This window comes from Vidua chalybeata, chromosome Z (genome assembly GCF_026979565.1).
Source record: "Vidua chalybeata isolate OUT-0048 chromosome Z, bVidCha1 merged haplotype, whole genome shotgun sequence".
Taxonomy (NCBI): Eukaryota; Metazoa; Chordata; class Aves; order Passeriformes; family Viduidae; genus Vidua; species Vidua chalybeata.
This window is the reverse complement of record NC_071570.1, coordinates 61,930,852-61,946,864: the sequence shown is the minus strand read 5'-3', so window position 1 is coordinate 61,946,864 and position 16,013 is coordinate 61,930,852. Positions and strand designations below refer to the sequence as shown.

Below are 16,013 nucleotides of genomic sequence, written 5' to 3'. Positions count from 1 at the left end.
GTTATTAATTTAATGTTTTCTTGAGCATTTCTCTGAGTAGCTTCTGAGTGAATGATCATAATGAATGCATTATTCTAATATACACTAAAATGATACTCATTAAGATTCTATGTGCCACACAAAAATTAAATATCCTTTATAATTTCTAGGTAACTGTAGTCAGACTCTTTGTAGAGTTGCTGGATACAGATTTTCATCAGAATAAAATATTCATCTCTAATAGAGCATACTGTTGCAGATAAAACATTAAAAGAATTTAGCTGTCAACTTGCCAGACCTGTACTGAACTCATACCACATATAACTTTTATTATTTTCATTATTTAAAAAAAAAATTAAGTTGTCTTAATTAAAAAAAATATATACATGGGCATTCATCAGCCTAAATGCACATACCTGATATCTGCCTAACTTCAAGTCACCCTTCTTGCAAAGTTTTGCAAATCATTTTGACATTACATGATTAAACCCATAAATACTTTCAATGTGTTTTCTCAGCAACAGCCAAGACACTTATAAAGACCAATTAAAAGAAATTAAAGGAATCAAAATTTAAACTCATCTTCAGTGTTTGCCACAATGATTAATGGACAAGGATCTTGGGCTTTCTTGCAGGATCTGGAGAAATTTGTGCTCTGTCCAGAGGACTAAATTAATCTTATACTTCATTTGTTTAATAAAGTATATGCCATTAACAATTTTATATGTGTATTAGTTAATCTTTTTATGATTCTGTAGCTTGCTAAGTAAGAGGGAAAGAACACAGAATCAGTTACCAGATAGCTCTTGTCAAATATTGACTTCTTAATTATGAAAACTAAATCTGTACATTCTCCCAGGAGAGCAAACAGGGAGGCTAAATCCCAGTTTAAAGAACAGTAGGGGATGAACTAATTTAGTTCTAACTCATTTTTCTCTAGAGTATCCATGCAGATCTGACTCCAAAATTGCTCAGCCTCTGCTGAGCCACTTTTCACGTGACATTTGAGAGGACAAGCACAAACTGTGGTCTGGAGACCACAAGTGCTCCAAAGACTATAGATTAGGAGATATCTCTGTCAGTACCTTCAAAAGGAGAACATCTACTACCTTTAGGCTGTCCTCTGCTTCACATCTGTGGGGTGTTCTCCATGCCTTCCCACTCTGACACAGGGGGATTACCTGTTGCGCTGTGAATAAAAATAGTTGAATTATTTTGGGGTGAAATAGATATAGTAATTGCAGTGCTTCCAAATGAAGAAAACAGTGAGGACCTGGCAAATTTGTTCAGAATCTGTGTCACTTCTATGCTTATACAGGGCAATTCAAGATCTATGAACTTTCCACTCTGTTCCTGTCATGTCTTCTCATTTTCAAATCTCATAATTTAACATGATTTTTCTTATTAAACAGACCACATTCTGCAAGAAAAAAGTCTTCACTTACAAACATCATTTTTTTTATTCAAGTCAGTTGCTTGTGATAATCTATGGACAATATTCATCAGATGGTGGTTTCATCCATTATCTATTTCTGTCTATGGCAGGCACTGAAACACATGAAAAGTATGCAAAATTTGTTTTGAATGATTGACTCTAAAAGGGGGAGTGTGTGTGGGATTGCTAAGAACAGACATCTTTTTAGTCATGGCTTTCATGAAATGTATCTGTTCAAATTCCCTAGGCCTAATCTGTTCCTAGTTTTAGTGATTTTTTTCCTATTGATTTGAATTTAACAGCGATAAATTAATTAAGACATTTAGATTTTTCCCTGAACTATTTAAATATTCTTGATGTGAGAACATGCCAAAAATAAAACCCACAAGAAAAGAAACAAAACTCCAACAAACTGTGAGAAATTAAAAATCCTAGAAGAGAAGCTGTAAATTGTTCTTTTAAAGAGTAACTGTTCTCTTTTTATTGTTGTACTTCATATTCCTTTAAAACATATGCAATATCATCTGCTGGCTTTACAAAAAAAGTCCTTCTATACCTTGCCTTTTCTTGGCTAGCATTGACCAGCCTCTTCCACAGATCATTACTCAAACTCTGAAGAATGTAAACAGAGCTAATAAAATTCATACCCTATGTAATTTAAAATTGTTTTAAGGTCTGTTCTTTCATCAGAGCTACATCACTCTCTTTGGTCTATTTTGTAGTTCTTAATTTCCCCCACCACGACAGATATTCATATCACCAGCAGTCTCCAGTGTGTCACCATTGACAGAAATGTCTCCTAACAGGACATTTAGTTCTTTGAAGTGGCTGGCATCTCACTAGCTGCATGTTGGCCACCATTTTGGAGCTGCTGATATGTAGTTGCAAACTAAGCAGTGTGATGACAGGCTACAAGTTTTCTGGGCATGGCAACGAGTGCTAAAACTGAAATTAAGCCATATAGGGGTTAATATTGGACTGCTTTCATGCAACCACAACATCATGTACTTCACTGTATGCAGGATTTTTAAACAGTGCAACACTGCCCACATCTCTTTGAGTCATGTTAGCTCTAAATTCTGTAGCAAATTCAAATGAATTAAGCTTTCTAAGATTTCCATTAACTGAAAAGTGACACTATGTGAAAGAATTAAGCAATCAAAACTAGTAAGGATACAAAAGAGGAGTTGCTGGGGGTGAAAATTCAGAAGTGTCATAGCAGAGTGGGGAAACAGTTGATATTTTTTTTATCTAAAACAAGGTAAAAATGTTTGGGATTTGAAATTACTTCAGTTCCAGCATAAAGCTATATTACCTATCCAGCCATCTTTCAGTGGCTGCTTAGGAAAATGTAAAACAAACCTAACATTCTGGGACCTTATTTTCTCACTTTGCCTACAATGTCATGTCTTGCCTGTATCATATGGTTAGAAACACCATTCTATTACTGGTGTCTCAATACATTAGAGTCACCAACATACACATTTGTTTATATTAAGGAACACAATAGTAGACAGAATCTCCTCAATCACCAGTCCCAGTTCCCTCTTGTCATAAGTAAACAAACCATATAATCACTTTCATCAATTGATCTAGCTAAAGCAGGCACTAATTAAATTTTCAGTTCTTATTAAATTCAGCATCAGTGGAGAAGAATGTAGTTGTATACTTCAGATAAAATTGTTAATCTTGACTTTTAAATCGTCATCATTAAATTACAGAGTTAGCGGCCTATTCACAGAAGGTAACTCAGGTTCTCTCCATGTAGCTGTTGGCAATGAAGATGATTTCTTCTCTTTACTTTGTATTTGGGTTTGAAAGGATCTCCTTTTAGTCATAAATCCTAGAAACACAGATATTTAAAAATGAAATTTTAATTATTTATAATTGTTGGCAGGTAAGTGATTTAAATAACCAGTGCTTGCTACACATGCTTCATTTACAATCCTTCAGTAAAACAACCTGTGCCTGTAGAATTTTAGTCATGAGGCAAAACAGCTGTTTAGAAATTTGCACATGGAAAATGAAAGTAAGAAAGGAAGAATTCCTTTCCAAGCCATTTTCTTCAGTGATTAGAAACAATTGCTTTAGCACTTGTTCTTTTTAGTGACAGACTAATCTTGTCTTTATTTGCACATTTTTTTCCTTGATGCATATAAGAGATTTTCTGCCCCTGTTCTTTCTACATTTGAACTAGAATTATTAGTTATTTGAATTGTTGATGTTTAATGGTAAATATATTTTTAAAAGGGTTAAATTAAGGTCACTGGTAAGTAATCTGAATAAATAACCTCTAGTTATAGATAAATGACTTAGAGAGAGACTGTAAAGTCCATTTTTGTGTGAAGGGATATATTAATACATTGCAGCTCTAGGGACACCTTCACATTGCAGTTGGGAGGGTCTACAGCATAATATAGAGATTACCAAGTTTTGAAGTTACCTTGAGGTAATACTAGAGGTCTAATTGCAGCAATACTGTGCAGGCTAATCTACCTTACTTTCCCTTGGCTGTAGGAGAAACACATTTGCTAGGAGAAACACACATTTGCTAGGAGAAACTTTGGCTTCCCATTTGTCCAGCAATGTGGAGAAGTGAATAAATAACCAGATGTATTTCATACTTGTCTTGATTAAGAAAAAAATTTGTAGGCCTACTGAAAATTAATTTGTTTCACCCCATGAGCACTCCAGGATATTGCTGAATTACTCCTCACAGCTTCCAAATCGCAGGACTTAGTTGACAAGGTTACACACATCACATTAACTAGCCTGTGAGATGCCTGCTTCAAGGATTAACAAATAATGCAAATCAGTTTTCTATAGGATGTCCATCATTAAAATCCAGAATTCTAGAATAAAATACTACATTGAAATGCAATATTGTTACAATTCTGGCCCCATATTATACCCTTGCAAGTAGGTGTCATCTCCCTATGGATTCTACAAGTGACAAAATCCTATTAAAAATTTAAATGAATGATTGTTGTAGACGCTTTAGTAGCATAAATGAAATTGTTATTAGCTTTTTATCAGCTCTTTTCTAAAATTTAATAAAACTTGTCTTATTTGTCTATACATGGCTTTTCTAATATGAAACTAATTTAATTTCATATCCTATGTTTGACTGTAGCTGCTCTAAAACCAGTAGAGAATGTCCCTATGGTTATTTGAAAAAAGTCCAGTCAACAAGAGCTCAGCATATTTTTCCAGGGCTGTCAGATAAATCTCTCTATGGAAGTTGCCATGCTCAAGAAATTCAATACAGCACAGCTTGGTAGCATACATGACATGGAGTCTTCCCAAGGATTAAGCCCATGTTTTGTTAAAATGTAAAGTTAGTTTTAGAAAATATGCAAGAAGTGATTATTTGGAAAACATAGTACAGGATCAAGAAGAATCAAACTATACTCGTCTACAAGTAGTTTTGGTTTCTTTAAAGTAAGTGTCTCATATTACTCATACATGAACAGAGGATCATGAGAAAGATTAAAATAAATCAGTATTTTGTGAGCATTGTTGCATTTATTTTAATGTCTTTAAATGTGCATTTTAATATGGAGCTCACACACTGCTGTTTTAGCTTATGTTTTTAAATACACACCCAAAGGTGCACCTTAATATAGTACTCACACACTGTATATCGAGGAGAAACTAGTGCAATTGCAAAATCAGGCAACTCTGTATGCAAGTCGATCACAAACAATCCCAACAGTTACACCCTCAAGCAAAGTCTTATGTATAGTGCAGATATGCCCTTGTGACACAAGGAAATTTTTTTTGCTGTTTGTACAAGCAGATGTTTAGATGCCATAGTGTACACTGTACCTGCTGCTGTACAGATCACTTACAGGCAATGTATACAGTGTAGAAATGCACATCATTTGCAGTGTAACAACTATGCCTTTGAAGAATGGGGTTTTTAAAATTTAAATTACCTGTAGCAGTACTATTACTTTGGAGAATGATGTTTCAACAATACAGAACTGGGCTAAAAGAGACCAGATTGCTGACTAATTACCTTGCCTACAGTATTCATGGGCCTACTGACCACAGAGTTGAAAAAATGCTAATTTTTAAACTGTAACTGTATCAAAGTTGCTAAAAATGCAACTAAACTAATAGGGTTTGATAATATGATAATTTCAGCCAGGTTACAGCAGTATTTGGGTATTCTTTTCTGAGTTTGAAAATGCTTGAAATCTCCCCATTTCTGTGAGTCCCTTGTTAGTACACAAGCACTAGGAAACTTGCATGGGTTATGGTTTGCTGTCCAAGCTGGAGAACCTTTGCTGAGAAGAGTCCTGGCCCCAGGCATCCTGGTACAGGGATGGTTACTGTACGTCTACAGGTCTCACTGGTGTTACAGGAGAAGAAGAAGTCTGGTTTGTATTTTCCATCCCACAGAACATAATACAAATAGTGGTAAACTTAAGGCCTTTAAAAACAAAATTACAAGGGACACTGCTAGATCTCTGTCACTTGACATTTACTTTTTGAGAAATGAAAGCTCAGTTGGTAGCAAGGAGGGGAAGTTTTTCCTGTGTTTATCCAGCACTTTTTGCTTTTTCCTAGGAAATTCGTATCTGTTCCTCCAGATTACAAATGGGATAATGACATTTTTATGTACTAGATTTCCTATCAAAAAAATACTGTAACACCTACTCTGGTGTACAATTATTTGTACTGTGGATATAAAGAATGAAAAGGATTCTTTATATAGATGTATATATAGCTATACATATATAGAGAAGTATTTAAATAATATAAATATACATATAAATAAGTATGTAAAATGTATATACACTTATTAATGTTTTCATGAAAGCAAAAGTCACTGAAAAAAAGACTGCACAATAATAGGGGCCAGATTCTAAGCTGTTATGAAACAAACAAGCTTGCAGATTAGATGAGAGCTCTTGAAGTTACTCATGCAGAATCTAATTCAGAAATTCACTTCTGTACATTCAGATAGGGAGGAGGGGATGGGAGAGGCTGCATCATTTTGTTATAGAGACCATCTGTTTTGTCATCTCTGCCTGCGGCCCGTGAGTAATTTCAACTCTGCTCCTGTAACACAGACCAAATACTACTGCCAGCATTTATTCTTTCCCATTCAAAAATTTCACAGGTTCAGAGTCACAATAGGAGCTATAACTTCTGGAAAAATTATGGTGCTGTTGATGCCTTGGAGCGGCTACCTGAAACAGAGGCTAGACAAGATTAAGAGGATAAAACCAGGTATTTATTAAAGGCCTTCAGTAGGTACACCTTGGGCAGTCAGAAGCCTCTGAGAGGGGCTACCCTGAAGGTGGATGATCGTCACAAGTTTTTCAGACAATGATAAGTTTGGTCTATTTTCATATCAGGGGTTAATCCTCCAATTACAGCTTCAGGTAATGAAGTAATATGCGGTGTTGCGTCGTTTTCCCTGGTCCCGGGCAGCTCTGGAGAACCCGGAAAAGGTGCTGCTTCTCGGTGGGACCAGGGCTGCCGTTTGTCCTGGGCACTGCTGTGTTCAGCGCACCGGCAGTGGGGCTGGCTGCGTTCTGTTTCTGGCTCAAGGGGCGAGACAAAGAGGGAAGGAATGTCCAGTCTGTCTTCACGGTTAGCTGGAGAGCTTTTATTGTCGCGGGGAGCTGTGATGGAGAACCACAGCTCACTCCCTAGCGCCGCATGGACAAAATGTCAACAGGATCGAGGGCACATGGGATTTTATAGGGGGTGGGCCAAGGGGGGGTAGAAGCCCTCCTGCCCAATGGGGACCAACAACAGGGGAATGACGTGGACCGCGGTAACCAATGGGGACGTGACAGGGGCAGACACAGGGCTCCGGGACGAATGGGGTTGCGGGGACGGGGTAACAGACACAGAACTCTCAGTAGTGGACAGGGGGGTGGCTACAGGACTGGCATGGTGATGCTCCAATGGTGAGTGACCTGGAGCAGACCACCACGGGGGGAACATGGGGGGGTGCACAGGGGTACACAGAACCAGCTAACTAACATATATCACAACCCCTAATCTGAACCCAAACCCAGGATGCAACAGTAATATATCCCCAGTTTCCTGCCCCCTAACCCCCCTCACTTTTTGTTTGCACTTTTCAGTGCCTGAAACAGTAAGGTGTCCTTGAGTGTCAGGCCCAGAGAGGAATTATTTTGTCTAAATAAAATGGGAAGACAGTAACTAACAGGCTTAGAGCTTTAGAGTTACACAGTAAAGAAATAGATCATCTGAAAAATATAAAAGCTAAAATCCTAAGACATCACCATTACTTTTTCCTTCCAAGTCTGTTTGCAATTATTCAGCCAAGAAGTCTACAGATTTAAAGGATGTAAATAAATGTGTAAAATACTTCTTCTCAACCAGTTACTCAGTAGTAAATGAATGAGTCAGCAATGAATGAGAAAACCAGAGAAAAGCATGGTGTTATTTTAGTGGATGGAAGTTAAACAAAAGCTGTTTTGATAATCTTTTACTTACCACTTTTTTCATCCCAGTTACCTCTGAACCATAAAGAAGTCAAACAACCACACCAATATTCAAGGCTTAGTGTTTTCATATCTTGATTCTAAGTTAGTTTTAGGTACTAAGGGTAAGGCTGGTGTGGTGACTTTAAAAACTTCTGAGGACCTCCTAGTAATCCACACACCTTCTAGAAGCTCAACAAAGAAGAGAGCAGGGTACGGCTCAGAAGTATTGTTCCTTTTCTGCCATTTCTCTCTTGATAGAGGGTTACATAGCCCCAAAAAGTATTTGAATAAATTAGAGATTTTCTGCTGAAGCTCCCCACATCGAAAGCCCCCTCACTGAACTTAACCTCCTTTATTACACAGGTGCTATTCTGAGTAGTTGTACATGCTAAGAAACTTTTCCACTGAGTATTTAAATACCTGAGATCAGGAACTCAGCTGCAGCACAAAGAAAGATCTCAGCTCTGCCTCAGAAATGCAGTTTGACAGTATGCAATATTGCTCTAGGTAGATGTTTGCTAGGATCCAAAATCCTAGTCTGCAGTACTATGGATAGTTGTAAGGGATAATATCTTCTTAGAAGGCTAAAAGAGTAAGCATTTTTCTAGTAAGCTTGTGGGGAATTAGAAAAGTGATTCTTGCCTGCTTGTGTCCAACTCTAGCCAACAGTTTCTGTAAAAAGCCAGAGGACTAAAATTTTGTAAAGTATATTTTTATGGCAGAATAAACACTTTTTATGGATTGGAATTTCCTGGTGGGATCAGAACCCTGTGTTATTCTTCCTTTACATGGTCACAATGTTTCCTGTTTTTCCAGATCATCCAAAGATTTTCTGTGTCACACTTAACATGTTTTCCAAGTCAAGTTGGTAAAAGGGTATTTTAAGCAAAGTGCAAAGCACAGTAGGATGTACTATATAATGCCATCTGCTGAAAAGTGAAGTGCTCACACATAAGAATAGAACTACGTGCATTTTGCATTAATGCAGAAAAGAATCTAGAGCTGGTATATGGATATGTCCCATTCATCCCCATTTAGATCTGCTATCTCAATTTATATGATGAACGTAAACAGTCAATCCTGGAGTTGATGGCATTGTGAATGATAGTGTGAATGATTCCCAAAGAAGACACTTGGGATTTGAAAATGGAAACATATTCAAATGGAATTATGGAAACAAATATGGAACATATTTGCATCATCAAGACTCTACATGAACTGTTTAAGAGATTTTGCTTCCATTCTAGAGAGCAGTCCTCATTTCAGACTATAGAGGTTTTAGTTTGCCAGTTGTTCAGCATTCTGGTCAATGCACCAATTATGTAGTGGGTCTAGTGCTTGCTAAATGCCAGTGCACCTACTGTAATATATTTACTCATTATTCTGCTGTGAGATATGAATTAGGAGGAGGGTAAAATAGGCACACACTTTAAAGGACACAAAGAAAACATTATTAACAGCAAAAAACGGTAAGGAAAAAAAATCAGAATAAACCTTCAGAACACTTGTCCTCCCCCCACTGACAATGTACAGAGACAAAATCTGGGACTTTCAGTCTGTTTATCACTTCTAGAATAGTCTTTCTTCAGTCTCTGTAGGGAGAAGAGTCTTTCTTGCTATGCTATGGAGACTTCTCCACAAGAAACAGTTCTGTCGTGGCATTAATGTCACAGTGAATAAGCCACCTAGAAAAGGAAAAACTGTTTGCAGTGTGAAAAGGCCCTCACATACTTTGTAGCTTTCCCACAGCTGCTTTTATGGACCATGTCAACTTACTGAGGTGCTATTTTAAGGATGAGCTGTTTTAACATAAAACAAAATGTTCTCTTAATCCATCTCTGGGAACGGAAGATTTTTATTACTGTCTCTGGGGCAAAGTTTCTCATCTCTCTCTGTTCAAGTTTTTCATTGGATTAAAGCAACACCAACTTGCTTCAATACTGGTGCCTTGGCTTGCATTTTGGGTTAGAATGCTACATCCCCCCAATGCAATTTCATGAGTTACAGAGAAAAAAATCTGATGTATCAATTATATCTTCTCCATAAACTTACTAAAAAAATTTCAGCCCAAGACTAAGGCATCTCCTCAATCCCCTCCTATCTGGAATTTTGACTCCTTCTTTACTGACCTCGGAGTCCCATGTTGCTGTCTTTACAAGTTTTTGCCCCTTCCTTTTCCCGATTTGGGAGAGAATTGATGTTCGTAAGTTAATTTGTTCTCAAGTTTTATTTATTGAAACAGGTTCTATAGAGTTTTGTATTGTTGAAAGGTTGATCTTGTCTAAGCTCCACAATCGAGGAATTACTGTGTCTTTTGCTACCGACCATGTGGTCCCCGCTGGCACTGTGCAAGCCACGTTTTTCTTTCATGTGGGGCACCGGGAAAAAAGAAAGAAAAACTGCGGCTGCTGTTTTTGTCCTTCAGTCCACAGCATAGCTAGCTAAAAGTGGCTAAGTGAACAATATCTATTGAGTCATACTGAGATAGCCATGGTGTATACATGGTACAGCCCCAGCTGCTCTGATCTCAACTGCGCAACCTTGGCCACATGGCTGCTCCTGGTCCAGAACAGTGGCGGCCACACAGCTGCTCCTGGCGCTGGCCCCTCTCACCTTTGGGGCCACTCCTGGCCCTGGCTCCTCACGGCTTTGGGGCACTCCCAGTGCTGGCCATTCCTGGTGCTGGTCCCAAGGCTCCGCCGGGAAGGGGGCTCAGCCCTGCTGAGAAGGAGCCCTGGCCACCTGCTGGGACAGGGCCCAACAGCCTCCCCAGTGAGGGGCTCGGTTACCCGCTTGCCACCCCTCCAAGGGCAGAAAATCTCAGCCCGACTGCACGGGGACTGCCCTGGCCATGCACCAACCGGGCTGCAGGGGCCTGGCCCAACCTGGCCACACAGCCCAGGCCTGGTTGCTGGGGCCTGGCCCGGCCTGGTCAAAATTCTGGAAGTCAAGAGACCTTTCTCTGGGCTTTCTTCATTTTTAAATGCGCTTTTCTACAGGGGCATGTTCAACTTTTTAAAACGATTTAACTGGGTGTCAATCTTTAAATTTAGCCAACTGATTTGCTCTTCAAAACTAGCTAGTTCATTGGCTCCTGCAGGTCCCCACAAAGAACCATCCCTCCCCTCCCTTCAACTGAAAACCAGGATTTTGTTAAACCATGACACAGTGCCAGATATGATGTAAAAAGAACAAAGGTAGATGTAATTTCCTGGTAAATATTTTTACTTCACAAAAGCCATTGTGTAACTGTTGCATCAAATCTGTTTCTACTTTTCTATTTCAATCTAAGACTCAAGACCCTTGAGATAGGGACTATGTGAGCTGTTTTTGTCATTTATTTGTTTTTCTTTGTTTTTGTAAAATCACTGAAAGATTAACGCTGTCTGCTTTGCTGTATTACTCAATTGAGTAAAAGGAAGAGCAGTCAAAATGTTATCCTAATAACTCTGGAACTGTTCATAAAACAGAAAACCTGGAATAATAATTTGCCTTACTATGCTGTCTTTGATATAAAGGAAAAGGCTGTATTTTACAAAATAGGAAGAAGTTTAAATTTAAAACTTTTTCACAAAAGTCTTGTCTGCACAGGAAAGCCATCTTATGTATGAATTTAAGCAAATAGATTTATAATATAAACCCATGTTTAGACTCTAATTTTGGTGGAAAATTTGCTCTTCAAGATTTTAATTGGTGTTCTTTTAGAGGGCTTAAGCTACATCATACAATCAAATCATACCCAAGAAAGACTGTCCTTGTGCAGACAAACTACTAAGAGTATGAAGCATGTCTAAGAATTTTCATTATCCTTGCTTTCATTATCCTTAATTTTCATTTTCCTGCATTAGAGTTCATTCGATAATTTTCCAAAGTACAAACTTGTTAATCTATTGGATAAAACGATTAAAAATTAATATATCTGATAAAATATATCACACTGAACTGTGTGGAAATAACTATTGCATTGTATTTTTTTAAGTTATCCTAGATAAGTTATCTAAAAGTCATAGATCTGACACAGTATAAGCAACCAGCAAGCAGATGCCTCAGCTGAATTTAAGCTTGCATCTTGCAGTGGATTTAGAATATTTGCAATATTTACACTTATTTTCCATCCATTTGATTTTCTGTTGTTTGCTTAATACTGACTTGTAGATAATTCCAAAGGGGCAGCGTAGCCCACTGCTGGAGTAGAAATTGAACAAAAACTTAAGTATAGCTTCATTCACTAGGATTTAATGGAGCAATTCCAATGTTCCTCTCCAGTTTATTGCTCATCCCATAGAGTGTTACCGTGTGAACTGCCTTCACAGGGATGTCACTACAGTGTGTATCCTTGAGGGCCCTACAGGGATGCTGAAACAAACAACTCTAAGTGGATGAAAACCACTTATTGTTAGGGAGAGACTCCAAGACTACAGTGATAGGTGTCTAAACAGAAGAAAGCCAGACCTCTCCACTCTTTGTGCAGTGCATGGACTATCTGGCCTACTGAAAATTCTTTCTTGCTCTCTACTCTTCTTGCCCTTAAACAGTGTGTGAATCAGCACATGCACAGGCCTATGGGCAACGAAAAGCTGAAGTCCAGAGAATAAATTTATTTAATTACCTTGTCAGCTGGAGATTCCTGAAAGAGCACTGGGCTGCAGAGACACACAAAACAAGGATGTAGGCACCATCAGCCTCTGTCCAGTACTAGGCAGGGCATCAGGCCTGCTGCTGGCACCTGTTTATCAAAGGCCCCTGCATGTGTATTTTACTACCACACTGCAATTTTCTGCTGTGCTTTTCTGATCTCTGTGTTGATCCCTCTCCCAAGAAGGAGAGCCTGTCTCTAGATGTGTCACCGAGTCTCTGTAAACACATATATTATCTCGACATAGAAATTCTACTTCTCCAAGCAGACAGAGAATAAAGAGCTGTAGGCATAATATATGATTTCCCACACTGCTACTATCCAGTCCTTGGCATTCTCAGCTGCAAGACTGCTTGAGCAAATCTACCATCCTCTTTGCCATTCTTCCACTTTCAACTCTTTACTCCTAACAAACATACTCAGTATTTTGTTTTGGAAAACCTGTTTTTACTGACTGTATTTAGAGACTGGCCCAATCGGTTTTAGGTCTTGCAAGTTATGTGCTTCGTGTTACAACTGACTGGACTGATCACTACTTGTTGCTGCCAAAAATAAAAGTGCACTGGTATTCTGGGTTAAGGACAGCTTGAGTCAGAACCTATTGCTCTGCAAAAAGGTGTAGAATCTGGACAAACTGTACAGAAAAAGAGAGGATAGAAATATCCACTTTGTTTGACCTTTTTTTTTTTTTAATATAGTGAGCTATTATACTGTTTGTCCATCTTGCTATTTTTTTTTTCTTTTCCTCTACTCTCATTTTGGTTTTATATCTAATTATTTTTAATTTTTCTGAAACTTCACTGTGCTAGGTCCGAAACTGGTGTTTCTGAATCATATTATATATAGCTACAAAAAATGACCCAAAGAAAGGTCCAAAGTCAGAATTTCATTTTTTTTTCATAAATGTCATCCACTTAATCTTCCTTCTTGTCTGGGAAAAAAAACTGAACAAAACAGTTGTGCATAGCACCTCTGAAAGTAAAAAGAGATTGAGTAAGTTATTGCTGCCTTTTCCATATAAATATGAAGGACATACAAAGAACACATGTAGAAAGATGCAATGAGGGAGAAGAAGAGATGGATCAAGAGAAGAGAGTGGGAAGTCCCCAGGGAGCAAGAGATCAGTCTTTGATGCAGGCTGGGGGGAGATAGGGCACCCCACTGTGTCACCTGACAGCAGACAATACTGGACTCTCATTAATGCCTGGTCATTCTTCTATGCAAAAGGGCAACCAGTGGTTGAAAGGCATGACAAATGAAGCATTGTTCACTATTTTTACACATCATACATTTTCATACATCCCAGGGATACAAAACAGCATAGACCCACACCAAAAACTCGGTTGAAAATACCCCACAAAACCACTTGTGAGGTATTGTTGCCTCTGCTCTGGAAAAAACTTCAGGGAGTATATTTTCTTTCTCTCTTTCAGATTGACAAATCATCCTGGTTTAGAGAAAATTTGGGAGGAAACTTCCAAAAGGGTCTCTCTAGAAAGCAGATCCAAGTGGCCCCTACCCCTACTGGTTTGGGAAAAAATTTCCTTGGAGAAAAGTGGAAAAACCTGTTTACTTAACATGAAAAGTATTCACAAGCATAAAAAAATAATAATATTAAACAATAAAAGTTCTCACTGTTCTGAAGAGATGGAAAACTCAAAAAGTCCTTTCCATGGGGTGTAGCTGGCTCACTCAGTCTCTTATCAGTCCCTCCTGCGCTGGAAAATCCCGGGCCATGGTGGGCCACAGGTGTGAGCTCCCAATGTTCTTCTGGAGTTTCAGTCCAGAGCAGGGCCGATCAGTTCCAAGAAAAAAAAAAAAAAAAAAGACACAGTCCATGGAACTTCCCTGCCTCAGCTAGCTAAAAACTAGCTAAAAGCAAAGGAGAGTTCTGTCCTGTTGTCCATTCATGCAGACAGCACAGTCTGTGAGAGAGAATCCTGAAACTCTTATCTCTATGGTTTTGAATACAACTGCCTCAGACATTCTACTGCTTCTCCTTCTCCCCCCTCACCCCCCTTCACTCTCAGATCTAGTTTTAAAGGTGCAAAACTTATTTCTGGGATAAAGAGATGAATGGGGATACAATTCAGCATCACAAAGTCACTGCAGGACACCATTCTTTCTTCACTTGTGCAAAGACAAAACCAGAAAATATTTTCAATTCAATATTGTCATTTTGTTTTAAATTATCTTAAATTAAACCTTAACAGTACCTATAAAATTTTGGTTTTGGGAAAAAAAAAAAAAAAAGGAGGAAACCTGCTTTGGAAAAGCTTTGATTTTCTTTTTAAAGTAACTATATTTTCAGGGAGACTGCTTCTGAACAAGTAGATGGGATTCTTTGGTACATTAGTCAGTATTTTTAATAGATATTAATATTGTAAAGGAAATTACAGAATTATTAAGTTGCAAAAGACCTCTAATATCATCAAGCCCAACTGTTTAACCCAGCACCACCATATTCACTACTAAACTATGTCCCCAAATGTTATATAACATAATGTTGTGGATTAGGAATGGTATTTTCCAATTTAGAATCTCCAATCTCACAGAATCCATGCACTGTTCTCTTGCTCCTCCCCTTCTCTCTGCCCTGCTTGAGCTGGAGAGGAGAATTGGAAGCTCAGAAGGGAAAGATCATGGATTGAGATAAGAGCAATGTGCTGGAAACAGCAATGAGATGAGGGAACAAACAGTACAACAACAACACTGACAGAGGGAACAAGAAGGAGGTGAACAATTCACACAGCAGTACCACCACCCAACTGCTCCCTCAACCACATTACACTGACCTCTTCTCCCCAGGAGAGTTCCTTCCCCTGGCTCCTCTGGGGAAATAACCTCTGGGTCCCTGCCATGGCTCCTTCTGGCTATTTCACAAATTAACCTGTTTGTTTGCATAGGACACAAAGTTCTATGCAATAATGTATCACATCAATTGTTTGCCTGTATTTTCATTATTCATTCTACTTGGAAACTTGTTTTTTGGCACTGGCAAAAGTGTTTCTGCTCACTAAAATATGTAGCAGTTGGCCAGAAGTCTAGTTGGTGGGACCCACAAATATGGACAAACCTAGTGAAAACTTTTCATGCAAATTCATGGCCCGCAGTTGGGCTGAGATAAAACTACTAAGCGGCCTGAGTCATACCCCAGTGCATGACCCTGATCAGAATGTACTTTACCAGGAGTATACTAAAGCTACAAAACTCAGATTTGTGGCTAGCCTGTACATTCTGATCCCTGACATTAATTTAATGACTCAGACCTGGGCTCACTCAGGGTGGAATAATGGTGAGCTGAAAGAAATGAAAACCTCTTTTGCGAACTCATTATCTCCAGACGTACTAAACACAAATCTAGTACAGCTGATGAGCCAGCCTCCTATGATTAAAGTAATTTCCATCAGATTGAAGTGGGAAGCAAAACTAATGAGGAGAAAACAAAACAGATTGTGGAAAACAAAAGCAATATGGGTTTAATTTA

The 16,013-nt window shown here is 38.5% G+C and overlaps 1 long non-coding RNA gene across 1 annotated transcript in view; it reads right to left on the bottom strand.

Moving 5' to 3' along the window:
• The window catches only part of LOC128782014 (uncharacterized), a 42,503-nt gene extending 31,749 nt beyond the window's left edge, over window positions 1–10,754 (bottom strand). Inside the window, exons 1-2 of the long non-coding RNA XR_008428615.1 lie at window positions 10,504–10,754; window positions 1,089–1,168 (exon numbers count right to left, since the gene is read on the bottom strand). This is a non-coding gene — a long non-coding RNA (uncharacterized LOC128782014). The remainder of the gene's footprint in view (window positions 1–1,088; window positions 1,169–10,503) is intronic.
• Between the last annotated feature and the right edge of the window lie 5,259 nt (window positions 10,755–16,013).